The following is a 15,868-nucleotide window of genomic DNA, read 5'->3' on the forward strand; positions in this document are numbered from 1 at the left end:
GGCCCATTGCTGATCTTAAGTGTCATCGCGGGAGTGGGGGGTGGGGCGTTGCCGATCTTGTTGCCAAAATCGGAAAGGTGAGAGGAAGGGAGAGAGATGGGCCTATGGTGGATGGAGAGATTGAGAGAAGGGGGCAGATGATGGAAGGGGGAGAGAGAAGAGGGCAGATGATGGAAATGGAGAGAAGAGGGCAGATGATGGAAGTGGAGAGAATGGGGAGAGAGAAGAGGGCAGATGATGGAAGTTGGGAGAAGGGGGAGAGAAGAGGGCAGATGATGGAAGTGGGGGAGAGAGAAGAGGGCAGATGATGGAAGTGGGGAGAGAGAAGAGGGTAGATGATGGAAGTGGGGAGAAGAGAGAGCAAATGCTGAATTGTAGTGGAGAAAGAGAACACATACTGGATGGAAGGAGGGATAAAGAAAAAGGAAATATACTGGATGGGGAAGAAGATAGAGTTAGTGAGATAGTGGAGGGATGAAGGAAAAGGGTGGCATGCTATGGGTAGACACAGTGAAAAGAGGGAAACTGAGGACTGCATAGTAAGAAAGAATTTAATTTAGACGGAGGCAGAAAATAAAGAAGGAAGACCGGAGAAGGAAAAGGAAGAGAGAGAGGAGAGAGAGATGCCAGAGAACGGGGAAGGAGACAGAGATATCAGATCTGAGTGGAGGAAATGAGAAGAGAGAGATGCTAAAAACCACAGGGGGGAGGGAAAGAGAGATGAAAGGAGAAAGATGCCAGACCATGAGGGAACAGAGGGAAGATGGTGAATGCCAGATCAAAGGGGGGGGGTCTAGAGGAGAGATGCCAGGGGGAGACAGACAGTTTCTGGAAGGGGCAGACTGTGGATGGAATGGGCAGATGCTGGATTGAAGAGACAGGGCAGACGCTGGAAGGAAAAGAGTGAAAAGAAGATAAAAGCAGAAACCAGAGAAAACAAAAGGTAGAAAAAAATAATTTTATTTCTATTTTGTCATTAGAATATATCAGATTTGAAATAAATATTCTGATAGAGACATAACTGGGGACTGCAAAGCCCAGGAAATGCTTCTTTAGCTAGATGGAAGGGGTAAAGAAAGAGGGCACATGATGGAAGGAGGGGATAAATAAAAGGAGGGCACATGATGGGGGGAAAAGGATTGAGTTAGTGAAATACTGGAGGGGGTGAGGGAAAGAGGTGGCAAGCTGTAGGTAGACAGTAAAAAAGGAAATTGATGAGAGGGTAGTAAGAATGTAATCTAGATGGATGCAGAAAATAAATTGAAAAGGAAAATGAAGGAAGAAAGGGATTGCAGAAGAGATGTGGGAGAGGGAAGGAGAGGAGAGAGATGCCAGACCAATGGGGTTGAAAGGAGAGATGGAAGGGGGAGGCATACAGTTTCTGGAAGGGGCATAGAAGGAGAAAAGATGCCATATAGGGGCATAGAAACGGCAGACAGTGGATGGAAGGAAGAGAGTAACATGAGGAAAGCAGAAACCAGAGAAGACAAAGGTAGAACAAAAATTTTCTATTTATTTATTGCTTTATGAGATATGTGTCACTGTTTTTGTGGTGTTGCATTGTATGCAGAGTCCAGCTTCTTCATGGTTCAATTTAACCTTTGTCTATGTATTTCTATTTTATCCCCCCTTTTACAAAACTGTGGAGCGTTTTTTAGCGCTAGCCATGGTGGTAGCAGCTCTGATGCTCAGAATTCTATGAGCGTCAGAGCTGTTACCACCTTGGCTAAAATCCACACTACAGTTTTGTAAATGGGGGAGGGGTTAGTTTGTGATGACATATTCCATACTAGGCGAAGGTGTTTTCTGTGTTCTGTGTGTTCGAAAGACATGGTTTTCTGTTAGGATTGACGGTGTACGATTGATCTGTGCTAGTCTGGCTTGTTTAGTTTTACAATGGGTGTATTGATGTTGTATGCTCATTGCAGTATGTAAGATGCTGCCTTTTCCTAGGTACTCATGTGTGACGTGTGGTTTGTTACTAAAAATCATGTTTTTCGTACAAATGGGGGGGAGGTGTCAAAAAATGATGGGCCCCGGGTGTCACATACGCTAGGTACACCACTGACAAGATGATCAGAAAATTTAAATCACCAGATAACAAAGGTATGAAAAATGCTTTTATTTTCAATTTAGTGATGGAAATATGTTAATTTTGAAAATTTACATCTGTTGTCTTTATACAGTATTATGTTCAGAAAGAAATGCATTTCTATTTCTCTTGTATTGTATTATGTGCAAAGTCTGGCATCTTAGTGTTTTGTTTGTGTATATTAGCACTTTTGTGGGTCTGTATTTAAAAAGGGTATTTTAAAAAATGTTTTCTGCATGTGTGACTGAGGCCAAGTATTCTGGTGGCGATGGAAACTTTGGTTGGTGTCGTAGCCCTAAGTAGGAAGACATCTGTTAGCTCTCCTTGAGCTCTTTTGGACTCAAAACGTCCTCAACTTAAAAATTAGTGAAGACCGCTGCACTGCATCATAAATACAACATATGGTAAAAGGGACCATTAACCCTAAAAGCACACAGTAAATTCTGTCATCTAAATTATAAACTCTGGAAAACAAAAACATTTTCTTTATCTTTGCAAAGATAACAATATCATTAGTTTCTCAAATATCCATAGTCACTCAAGCACCAGTGAGTTAATCGATACCCCAATTAGCAGGAAGTGGCCTGGGAAAGAGGAGCATTCAAAGAAAATAACAATAATAAATTTGGAATTAAAGGATAGTGCATACTAATGCCTTTATAGCATGTAATCTGCCAGTGAGTCCAATTTTCTGCAATAGGCCCTGTGGCAGATAATGTACCTTTGCACATACTGACCACTAAAATGATCTCCATTGTGCTTTAATTGTTGGATATCCTGCCACCAGTACAGCCGACTACTTCTTCAGGATATGTCTCTCAGAATGAATATCTGGTGATAGGAAACAGCCTGGTGCTTGTGCGATGCCAAAGAAATTTGATAATATATCAAACAGAAAGTAACACCCAGGGCAGGATTAACCAATAGGCCCAGTAGGCACGTGGCTAGGGCCCAAAATGGTCAGGGGGGCTCGATGGAGGGCATCAACATTGTTTTTTCCAAACGGCGATGGGCCCCTCCTGCATCGATCGGCAATGCGGGCCCCACCCCGATCGGCAATGCGGCCTCCCCCCATCGACGGAAAGTAAGACAAGCAAGAAACGCGGGTAAGAAAGGCAACGGGAATTGTAATTGTGCAAGCGGTACTGCTTGCCCAAAGCTTCCCTCTGATGCAGCTTCCTGTTTCCGCCTGGGCGCATGGTGGGGTAGGGCGGGGCAGGGGGCCCTCGATGAATTAATCCTGCCCTGGTAATACCCACACTGAATATCTGTGCCACACATGGCTCATCTAGCATTGATTTAACTGTAAGAATTCTTTCATACCATATGTTGTCAGATAAGGCACAAAAAGGTACATGATACATATGTACCTAATCCCCTCTTTTACGAAATTGTGATAGCAGTTTCTAGTGTGGCGAGCCACGCTGAATGGCCCTCGCTCCTCCCGACGCTCATAGGAACTTAATTCATCGCAGTTTCGTAAAAGGAGGCCTAAATGACTAGAATACTGACATATATTTATATAAATGGCAAAAGATATGGCTATATACTTATACATACATATCTTTGATAGTATATATTTTACAAGTGAATCTGGGTGAAGCATGGCAGAACTCACATGCTTGTAATTACAGAATATTATCCACCCCATATTCATAACTACTCGTATTTTACTGGCCAGAATCAGCCGCTGACTGGTTAAATAGAGTTTAACCAGATTACTGTGAATATCCAGCATGAAATAACCAGTTATCTCTGTTCACAATTTAGGGTTAGCAGCTAAAACTTAACGGGCACGATAACTAGTAAAATTGAGTGCTGACTGGCCAAGTTTAGCAGCAAATCAGGCTGCATAAATATCAGGCCTATCTTTAGTCACTATTAACTTACCCCTCCCCACTTTATGAAGCCATGCAAAGCTTTTTTTATCGCTGGCTGCAGCGGTAAAAACTCCGATGCTCATAGACTTCCTATGAGCATCGGAGCTAATACAGCCATGGCCAGCGATAAAAAAGCCTAATGCGGCTTCATAAAAGGGGGCCTTAATTGGGCAGTGCTGAAAATGGACTTAGCTGGTTAAGTTAATGCCGACCAAAAAAACCCCCAGCATTAACTATCTGGAGTCAGCATCGACCACGGGATTTATGCAGCCTATCTCCCACGGTCTGAATATCGGACCTTAGAAGTTCTGTGCGTATTTCCCAAATCTAGGTGCAAATATTTACACCAGCTCCATGACTGATGTTAGTGCTAGTGCCAAAGAACACGTGCGTTCATATAAAGCTGGTTAAGTTGGTATAGAAAAGTCAGTGCCTACTGTCCTTTATAGAATACACTTCACATAGGAACCTCTTTCTAGAGCTGCCCTTAGAATGTCAACAACTGAAAGATGCTTCTATGAGCAGTATAAATTCTGATATTACTAATCTCCTTGGTTAATAATTCATAAAATTTCTGATACATGAGAGAAAACAAATCAAAGTGCAATGATCTCATTCAGACTATATCATAAAACAACACAGTTTGTAATGTTAGGGTTGTGAGGGACATGCTCACCTCTTAATAGAGGTTAGCTTTCATCTTTTGACTGTTTCAAAGACCCATAATAAAATGTAATGATGTAATTATATAAAGACAAGGGCCAAAGCAGTGCCTAAGCCGTGAGTGAGCTCAAAGCTTGATAACAGAATCCTAAAACTATTTATAAAAAAACATACATTTTGTATGACGCACAATCTTTGAGACGTAATATGCAAGTACTTAATACATTAATTAAAAAAATCTCAGTAATATTAATCTCATTTTGTTGATTTTTGAGAAATTTAACCCCTCCCCCCTTTTATCAAGCTGCATTAGGTTTTTTTATCGCCAGTCGCTGTGGTAAAAGCTCCGACACTCATAGAATTCCTATGAGTGTCAGAGCTTTTACTGCAGCAGCCGGCAATAAAAAACCCTAATGTTGCTTGATAAAAAGGGTGGGGGGGAGGGAGTAAGTCTCAGTATCATTTTTAGAAGACATGCACAGCTATGGGCTTTATGTACAACACACAATGGAGGAATATCTACGAATATTTTTGAAAACAGAGGGGTAGATATTCAGCCAGTGGTAGTGAGCATATTTTTAATCACTACCAGCATTATTCCCAGATATATAATGCTGGGCCATGTCTGGGCATATGTGGCTAGCTAGCTCATATGAGGTTAAGTGAAATATTCAGCACTTAACCACCTAAGTGACACTACATAAAGATAGGACTAACTTTTATGTGGTCTGATTTACCTGCTAACCTTAGGCACACTTAACCACGTAAATGCTGACTCTGCTCCCAGACTGCTCACAAATAGCTGCCTTTGAGTTTAATAGTCTATGATGATATTCAGTGGCATGAACCGGTAGAGAATGACATGGGGATTGGTACCTGTGATTAACTGTGAAGTGAGGATGGAGACAGAGCCTGCAGGGATGGGGCAAGGACGGGGACCGAGCCTGTGGAATGGGGTGGGGATAGGGCAGAATTGGGCTGGGGATAGGGACTGAGCCCTTGGGGACAGGGACAAACTTTCTCCCAGTGTCATTCTCCAAACACTTGAGACTAGTTTCAATTTGTAAACACTTAACATATCTCAGGCATTCAATGATTTTAAAAAAACTGCAGAAGTTGCTTTTGGATATAAATAAACTATTTTTTTTTTAAATTCCATTTTCTATACTGTTCTCTCAGGGGAGCTCAGAATGGTTTACATGAATTTATTGAGGTACTTGCACATTTTTCCCTGTCTGTCCTGGCTGGCTCACAACCTATCTAATGTACTTGGGGAAATGGGAGGATTGGGTGACTTGTCCAGAGTCACAGGGAGAAGTGTGTGTTTGAGCCCACAGTCTCAGGGTGCTGTAACTTTAACCACTGTGCCACACTCTCCCCCTCCCCCATTTAACTACTATTAAATGACATCATTTGGTCTGGTCTGCCTTTGATAAGAACATAAGAACATAAGAAGTTGCCTCCACCGGGATCAGACCAGAGGTCCATCGCGCCCAGCGGTCCGCACCCGCGGCGGCCTATCAGGTCCATGACCTGTCAAGTGTTCCCTGCCCTAAAAAAACTATCCTTACTTCTATCCGTATCCCTCAATCCCCTTTTCCTTCAGGAATTTATCCAAACCTTCCTTGAATCCCTGTAGTGTCTTCTGCCCCACCACAACCTCCGGGAGTGCGTTCCATGTGTCCACCACTCTTTGGGTGAAGAAGAACTTCCTGGCATTGGTTCTAAACCTATCCCCTTTCAGTTTCTCCGAGTGCCCCCTTGTACTTGTTGTTCCCCACAGTCTGAAGAATCTGTCCCTGTCTACCTTATCTATGCCTTTCAGGATCTTGAAAGTTTGTATCATGTCTCCTCTAAGTCTCCTCTTTTCCAGGGAGAACAGCCCCAGCTGTTCTAGCCTGTCGGCATACGAAAGGTTTTCCATACCTCTTACCATTTTCGTCGCTCTTCTCTGGACCCCCTCAAGCAATGCTATGTCCTTCTTGAGGTACGGTGACCAATACTGGACACAGTACTCCAGAAGCGGGCGCACCATTGCACGGTACAGTGGCATGATGACTTCCTTTGTCCTGGTCGTGATACCCTTCTTGATGATACCCAGCATTCTGTTTGCTTTCTTTGAGGCTGTCGCGCATTGTGCTGATGCTTTCATTGTTGTATCCACCAGCACACCCAGGTCTCTTTCAAGGGTACTTACATCTAGCAATGTTCCCCCCATTGTATAGCTGAACATCGGGTTCTTTTTCCCAACATGCTTGACCTTGCATTTCTCTATATTAAAACGCATCTGCCACTTTTTGGCCCACTCTTCCAGCTTCGTTAGGTCCCTTTGCAGGTTTTCACAGTCTTCCGTGGTTCTAACCCTGCTGCAGAGTTTGGTGTCATCTGCAAATTTGATAACCTCACATTTCGTCCCTGTCTCCAGATCGTTTATAAATATATTGAACAGGAGCGGTCCCAACACCGACCCCTGCGGAACTCCGCTCGTGACCCGTTGCCAGTCTGAGTATTTGCCCTTCACTCCAACCCTCTGTTTTCTGCCCACCAACCAGTGTTTAATCCATCGGTATACATCCCCCTCCACTCCGTGGTTCCACAGCTTCTTAAGCAGCCGTTCGTGGGGTACCTTGTCGAAAGCTTTTTGGAAGTCGAGGTAAATTATGTCTACGGGTTCCCCTTTGTCTATCTGGCTGTTTATTCCCTCAAAGAAATGTAGTAAGTTTGTGAGGCAAGACCTTCCCTTGCAGAAGCCATGTTGGCTCTCCCTCAGCTGCCCATTTTTTTCCATGTGCTCGCAGATGCTGTCCTTAATAAGTGCTTCCATCATCTTACCCGGAACCGAAGTCAAGCTCACCGGCCTGTAGTTTCCCGGGTCTCCTCTTGATCCTTTCTTAAAGATAGGCGTGACATTTGCTATTTTCCAGTCCTCCGGGATCTCCCCAGTTTTCAATGATAGATTACATATTTGCCGGAGTGTTTCCGCTATTTCCTTTCTCAGTTCTTTTAGTACCCTTGGGTGGATTCCATCCGGGCCCGGTGATTTGTCGCTTTTTAATCTATCTATCTGTCGTAGGACGTCCTCATGGCTTACTTCTATTCGCTCCAGCTTTTCATCTAGATCCCCACTTATAATCTCCTCAGGTTCTGGTACATTGGATGTGTCCTCGCTCGTGAAGACCGACGAGAAAAACTTGTTTAACCTGTCTGCTACCTCTTTTTCCTCTCTTACCACTTCCTTTCTGTTTCCATCATCCAACGGTCCCACTTCCTCCCTTGCCGGTTGCCTCCCCTTCACGTACCTAAAGAACGATTTGAAGTTTCTCGCCTCCCCAGCCAGCTTCTCTTCGTATTCTCTTTTTGCTTCCCTAACTACTCGGTGGCACTCTTTCTGGTGTTTTTTGTGTTCCTTCCGGTTTTCCTCAGTTTGGTCCTTTTTCCATTTTCTGAATGATGATTTCTTGTCGCTTATCGCCTTCTTCACTTCCTTTGTTATCCACACCTTGTTTTTTGTTTGATTCTGTTTGCGCCCTTTCCTAAACCTGGGGATGTACATGTTTTGTGCTTTTTGCACCGTGTTCTTGAGTAGGGACCAGGCTTTCTCTACGGTCTCCATCTTCCGTGAGCTGTTTCTGAGTTTATGTCTCACCATTTTCCTCATAGCTTCGTAGTTCCCTTTTCTGAAGTTGAGTGCCGTCGCTGTGGTTCTCTTCACTTTTGATGTTCCCATTTCTAGTTTGTACTGGATCATGTTGTGATCAATGTTCCCTCTAAGGATTGATGAGGTGTGTGCAAAAAAAAATATGCATGAGCGACAAGTTACATATTCCACAAATTTATGAGCAGGCACGGAGGATGCATTTTTAAACAAATGTAGTTTATCCTTGTACTCCTTATGTATTTTTAATCATCTATGGATATGTTTGTATGTTTATTGTTCAAATGGTTTTATTTATTTCCCAAAATTTATTTTTGTTATACACATTGAAAATATTTGATATTGCATTTAAATCAAAATCTCAATAAACTTGAAACTTGAAACGAGTGCCCATGAGATTGTGGGAGGGTTAAATACTCAAAACTTAGAAGAATAACAATTTACTTAAAGTTTTTGCTTCGCCAGCTTTCTGGTATCTTTACATAATGCAGTGGTGTACCTAGCATATGTAACACCCAGGGCCCATCATTTTTTGGCACCCCCCCATCTGTCCGAAAAACATGATTTTTAGTAACAAGCCACCCGTCACACATGAGTATCTAAGAAAAGGCAGCATCTTACATATTGCAGTGAACAGTACATCAATACACCCATTATAAAACTAAACAAGCCAGACCAGCACAGATCAATCCTACACCGTCAATCCTAACAGAAAACTATGTCTTTCGAACACACAGAACACACCTTCGCCTATTATGGAATATGTAATCACAAACTAACCCCTCCCTCTTTTACAAAACTGTAGTGTGGATTTTAGCTACGGAGGTAACAGCTCTGATGCTCATAGAATTCTGAGCATCAGAGCTGCTACCACCACGGCTGGTGCTAAAAAACGCTTCACAGTTTTGTAAAAGGGGGGATAAAATAAAAATACATAGACAAAGGTTAAATTGAACCAGCAAGAAGCTGGACTCTGCATACAATGCTTCACAGAAACAGTGACACATGTCTCCTAAAGCAATAAATAAATAGAAATTTTTTTTCTACCTTTGTCTTCTGTGGTTTCTGCTTTCCTCATCTTCTTGTAACTCTCTTCCTTCCATCCACTGTCTGCCGTCTCTCTTCCCCTATATGGCATTTTCTCTCCTTCTATGCCCCTTCCAGAAACTGTATGCCTCCCCCTTTCATCTCTCCTTTCACCCCCATTGGTCTGGCATCTCTCTCCTCTCCTTCCCTCTCCCACACCTCTCCTCTGCAATCCCTTTCCCTTTTTTCCCTCATTTCCCTTTTCAATTTATTTTCTGCATCTGTCTAGATTATGTTCTTACTACCCTCTCATCAATGTCCTTTTTTACTGTCTACCTAAAGCTTGCCACCTCTTTCCCTCACCCCAGTGTTTCCCTAACTCAATCCTTTTCTCCCCATCATGTGCCCTCCTTTTATTTATCCCCTTCTTCCATCATGTACCCTCTTTCTCCAACCCTTCCATCTAGTACCTTCTCCTCTCTCTGTCCACTTCCATCCAGCATCTGCTCCCCTCTTTCTCTCCTCCCATTTCCTTCTGGCATTTGCTGCCTTATCTCTCCCATCTGCACTTCCATCCAGCATAGGCTCCCCACTACCATCCAATGTCTGCCCTTTCTCCCTCCATCCACCCCTCTTCAATCAGCATCTTCCCCCTTTCTTTCCCTCCAATATCCTTCCCCCTTATGTCTCTCCCCTTTCTCTGTACATCAATTCCATCAGCACCACCCTTCCATACCACCCTGCCCCTTTTCTTTCCCTCCACCACTCTTCCATTCCAGCAGTCCTGCTCCTTTCTCTCCCTTCATGCAGCAAGGTCCCACAATGGAGACGTCTAACCTCGGCCTGCCCCGGAACTCTTACTGCAGCAGCCGCCCGTCTAGGCAGGAACAGGAAGTGACTGTTGCAGTAAGAGTTCCGGGTCAGGCCGAGGTTAGACGTCTCCACTGATGGATACAGCGCCGCCGCTATAACATTTAAAATAATAGCGATCCGGGGGGGGGGGGGAGTCCGGAGCTGCAGGGGAGAGTGTTGCGGTACCCAGCTGGAGGGAGAAGGAAGATGAGGGAGGAAATGAAAGGAGATGCATCTTAGGCGATCAGGGCAGACCGCCGCCGCTTCGTGTGTGCGCTGTGATGAGAAACTTGTGCGCTGCGATGTAATATTTTGTGCGCCAGCGCACGCCAGCGCAGCTTAGCGGGAACACTGGTTGTGATCACTGTTTCCTAGTGGCCCTACTACTACCACCTCCTTTGCGGGTCCCCCTAGACCGTTGAGGATTAGGTCAAGAGTGGTATCTCCTCGTGTCGGTTCCTGGACCAGCTGCTCCAAGAAGCAATCCCTCACAGCCTCCAGGAACTTTGTTTCCCTCGCGCTGCTGGAGTGTCCAATGCTCCAGTCTATTCTAAGGTGGTTGAAGTCTCCCATAACCGTCACCCTTCCGCTTTTGCATAACTGCCTCAATTCTGCTTCTAGGTCATTGTCACTTGTTTCTGGCTGTCCAGGTGGGCGATAATAAAGTCCCAATTTTGTGTCGGCTCCCTTTCTTCCTGGTAACTTAACCCATAGCGATTCCAAACCTTCTGCCCTTGTTGCCATATCCATCCTGGTCGAGTGAATGGAGTCCTTTATGTATAGCGCTATTCCTCCTCCCTTCTTACATGTCCTGTCTTTCCTTTAGAGTTTATAACCTGGTAGTACTACGTCCCATTTGTTGTCCTCAGACCACCATGTTTCTGTGATTCCAATTATGTCTAGGTCCTCTTTGTTGGCCATGACTTCCAGCTCTCCCATTTTGGTCCGTAGACTCCTTGCATTGGCGTACAAGCAATTTAAGTTTTGGTTTTTTACTTTCCCTGTTGTTCTTCCTTGTGGATTGATTCTCTTGTCGTCCCCTTCTTGGGGTGCCAGCCCCTGAGTTCCATTTTGTTCTTCCCCTTCCCATGGTGTGATTTCTTTGTCCTCAGCTGTCTTCCTCATTTCTGCATGTCCTTTTAGTTCCTGTTGTTTTTCCTTCTTTTCGCTCTCTAATTTCACTTGTTCCTTGAACTCTTATAGTTCGTCTTTGAGTCCTTTTTCGCAATTTTCCCGCTTGCCTTTGAGGCCTACTTTGCATTTTTCCCTTTCAGTATCTTCCTTTCATATTCCTTCCCAAAGCGTCGACACCAGATCGACTGTCAGCTTTCCCCCTCTCCTCAGTTTAAAGCCTTGTCTATTGTGCTCTTGACGTTATTTGCCAGCATTCTTGTTCCTGTCGTGCTCAGGTGCAGTCCGTCCCTCCTGTAGAGCTTGTTCTTACCCCAAAAAGTTGACCAGTTCCTTACAAAGTGGAAGCCTTCCTCTTCGCACCATCTCCTCAGCCATGCGTTTATGGCTTGCAGCTCAGTCTGCCTCCTTACATCTGCCCTCGGTACTGGCAGGATCTCTGAGAAAGCTATCTTCCGTGTCCTCAGCTTCAACTTCCTTCCCAGGGTCTGGAACTGCTCGGTTAGTGTAGTCCTGCTGTAATTTCTTCTGCTGACGTCGTTTGTTCCAACGTGGATTATCACCGCTGTCTCCGCTCCTTCCAGGATCCTCTCGATTTTGTTGGTGATGTCCTTCGTTCTTGCCCCTGGGAGACATGTCACTAGCCGGTCCTCTCTCCCTCCTGCTATGTGACTGTCAACTTCTCTCAGGATTGAGTCTCCCACTATGACTGCAGATTTCCCCTTCTTCAGTTTCCTTTTGGGTCTTAAGTCTGCATCTTTGGTGTGGTCCTCTACTTCTCCCTCAGGGTTCTGGTGGGTCTTGGCCTCCTCTCTCTGCTCGGGTATTCCACAAAGTCCTTCTCCCCCGGCGTCTGGTGGATTCCGTCCTCCATCTGGTGGATTCTGTCTTTCATCAGTTGGGTCCTGTCCGACTTGCTGGTGATCCTGTACCCCCACCATCCTGCAGGCCTCCTCGATGAATTTCTTTAGCTCCCTAACTTGCTCCTCAATGTGGCTGTCTCTGGTGGGGTCCTCAGTTGCCCAGCACGGTTCTTCTAAAGCACGGAGCCCCTCCAGCTCCTGGACCTTGACCTGCAGTCTCCCGACCTCACTCTTCAGGCTTTCCAGTTCCTGACACCGACTGCATATGTACGCCTGCCTCCCGGAGGGGAGGTAGTCGTACATATGACACTCTGTGCAGTAGACTGGGAAGCTCCGCTGGGTGCCTGCTGCCTCCATTTCTTCTTCTCCTTTCTTTAGTCTCTCAGTGTGTGTGAGGTGTAAAAGTGGTGCCTGGCGTGCAGCTACCTGAAAAAGAAGGGAAAGAGAATGAGTAAGAGAAGAAAATACCTACAGTTTGTGGTTTAGATGTAGCTGCTGGGCGCCTGGCTCCTTCACAAGGCTCCTTTGCAAAGGCGCTCTCGCTAAGGCAAGCGCCTTTGCTGCTCGCCTTCACTGCGCGCCGAACGGCTGCGCGCCGTTGGCTCCCCCCTTTTAAGGGGGAGTCCGGGCGTTCCGACGCTACTGGTGACTCGTGGGGGGTGGGCGTAGCTTTCTCTCGCCGCTACCCCACTCTGCCTGCCTTCGCCTGCTGTTCCTCCCTCGTGTCCTCCTCGCTCTCTCCTAAGCCTCCTCCACGCTCTCTCCTGGTGCCTGCTTGTGCCTGCTGCCTCCCCGACTCGGCCCGAAGCAAGATGTGGCAACAAGTCTTGTCTGCTGATCAGACTCCTGCCAACTGCAACATCCTTCCTTCAGGTGCCCAGCTTCTGAAGCATCTTACTGTTACTGCAACAGATTCATCCATCATTGCTGGCATCAAGGGACATTTCTAACATTTAATTGGCCCTTATTTTCCTGTTCATCCACTACATGGTTTAGGTTCTCTTCTATACCCATGTCTGATATGTGTGGTGCAGTGGCTTGAGTTACAGCCTCAGTACCCTGAAGTTGTGGGTTCAAATCCCACACTGCTTCTTGTGATCCTGGGCAAGTCACTTAATTCCCCCCCAGGTACATTAGGTAGAGTATGAGCCCTCCAGGACAGATAGGGGAAAATGCTAGAGTACCTGAATTTAAACCACTTACACTATAAGTAGTATATAAATAATAAAAATAAATCTTCCCAGATGATGTAAAAACATAGGCAACTGAATCTTTGGGAAGGTTGTACCAAAACCAGATTGAAATGGCAGACTCTATTTGTGATTTATAAATAGTTGTACAGAATATTGTCCCTTTTCATACTTTAATAAAAAGATTTAAATATAAAATCATAAGTGTTTGATGTTTATGCAAATGAGGTACATGCCAAAATTATACATACAATTTTTAGCACTTTTTATAGAATTAGGGAGTTAGGTCCTGATTTTATAAATGACGCATAAATTTAGATACCTAGATTGGCACGCCTAGCTGATCTAGACACTTAACTTAATTTTCTTAATTGGCTTAATTGGCACCATTAATTGAAAGTGCCATTAAACATAATTTAAAAAACCATTACAAAAATTAATTAGCTAGTAGGTGCCTAACTTGGTAGGCACCTACCACTTTGAGGTAAGCATCTACTCTGAGGTCTGCCAATAAGTAGATGAGATTAGAGAGGGATTCTGAATGGACTTTGGGTGTGGCTTGACTCAGGCGCACTTATATAGGCCAAGAAAAGCATGGTCTAAATGGGAGTGCATCTGTTTTTCAAAGCTGTGCTAGCGGCTGCAGCGCTGTAATGGCCCTGAAGCCCAAAGAGATTTAAAGGGCTTTGGGGCTGTTGCCGCTCGGCAACCGCTAGCGTGACTTTGTAAAACTCCTACCGGTGCCTAAGATTGCTTAGGCGCTGCTAGGCATGATTCCATAAAGGCGCTTAGGAATTAGGCACTGTTTATAGAATCAGGGCCATAGTGCCCAAAATTGTGTGCACTTTTAAAGAATAAGGGCTATATGTATATGCAAATTACAAGAGTATAATAACTGGTTGTTACTTGTGCTTTACAGCCAATTATTGGCTATAATTAGAGTTAATTAGTGCTAATTTGGAGCTGTGTGCACAACTGCCTTTAGTCACTATGGGCTAGATTCACTAATCTGCCTCTCTGTGCCCGATCCGTGGGCGATTGCATGCAGGCCGACAAATTCACTAAATGCCTGCATGCAAATGGGGACGATCGTTGGCTCGCCCCCCACCAACCGCACAGATCGCTGTAGAGCGATCCTTGAGCATGCGCAGACCATCTTCCTGGCAGAGCTTTTTTTACTAGCTGACTGTTTTTAAAAACTTTTTTACTGTTTTTTCTACTTCGTGAGCCCGTGGTTTTAACCCGCTTTAAACCCGCAGGTTAAAACCACAGGCTCGCACTGCGGGGAAGGGCAGGTGAGTTGGGCCTGAACAGGGCAGGAGATTGGGGCTGAGCAGGGCGGCGAGACAGCTGGAAAGTTGGGGGCTGAGAGCAGGAGATCGGGCAGAGAGCAGGTTGAGGCAGAGAGAGAGTCGGGGAGGCAGAAAGCAGGTCGCGGCAGAGAGCAGAGGCAGACAGCAGGTTTATTTCAGGGCTGCAGGACTGGCAGGACAGTCAGAAAGGAGGTGATTGACTGGTCCCCAGCAGTTGCTTTTTGTTGATCGGCCAGCCCAGTCGGTGTTCAATATTTTTGTTTAGTGAATGCCTACTTTGCATGCCGTTTCCCTCATTTGCATGCATGGATCAGAATTGGATCTGTACAGAAGTTAGTGAATCAGGTCAGAGGGAAATTGGGTCGCAAGGGGCTCACAAACTGATTGGTACACGATCGGTTTGCTTAGTGAATCTAGCCCTATATTTCTATAACCTGAATGCATTAATTCAAGGGTGTGAATCTTCAAAGGGGGTGCTGTCATGGGAGGGGCATGGACGCAGCAGGAGCCATTGCAGAGTACGCATACATAGGTTACAGAATACCTGCATTTACAGACACATTTGCTACATTTTGATGCCCACTTTATACCAGTCCATGAGGTGGCATAAATGGTGGCAACTAACAAGCATGCATAAATTCAAAATGAGTTGCTATTCTGTAACTGAACGTATGCATTTTACAGAATAGTCACTTAGCACACAGTTTCCTGGTGCCTAAGTATGGGCACCCTATACTGAATCCACCCCATACTCCATCAAAAATTACAAAGACTAGGGGACACTCGAAGTTACAGGGAAATACTTTTAAAACTGATAGGAGGAAATATTTTTTCACTCAGAGAATAGTTAAGCTCTGGAAATGCATTGCCAGAGGTTGTGGTAAGAACAGTTAACAGCTGGTTTTAAGAAAGATTTGGACAATTTCCTGGAGGAAAAGTCCATACTCTGTTATTGAGACAAGACACGGGGGAAACCACTGCTTGCCCTGGATTGGTAGCATGGAATGTTGCTATTTTTATGCCAGGTACTAGTGACCTGGATTGGCCACCGTGAAGATGGGCTACTGGGCCAGATGGACCATTGGTCTGACCCAGTATGGCTATTCTTATGTTCTTATGTACTGATATTTGATCTGCATGAAACTTTGTAGAGAAACTCAGTCTTAAGTATCTATACACCCTCATATACATAATCACAGGAAA

Source organism: Geotrypetes seraphini, chromosome 1 (assembly GCF_902459505.1).
Source record: "Geotrypetes seraphini chromosome 1, aGeoSer1.1, whole genome shotgun sequence".
Classification (NCBI taxonomy): Eukaryota; Metazoa; Chordata; class Amphibia; order Gymnophiona; family Dermophiidae; genus Geotrypetes; species Geotrypetes seraphini.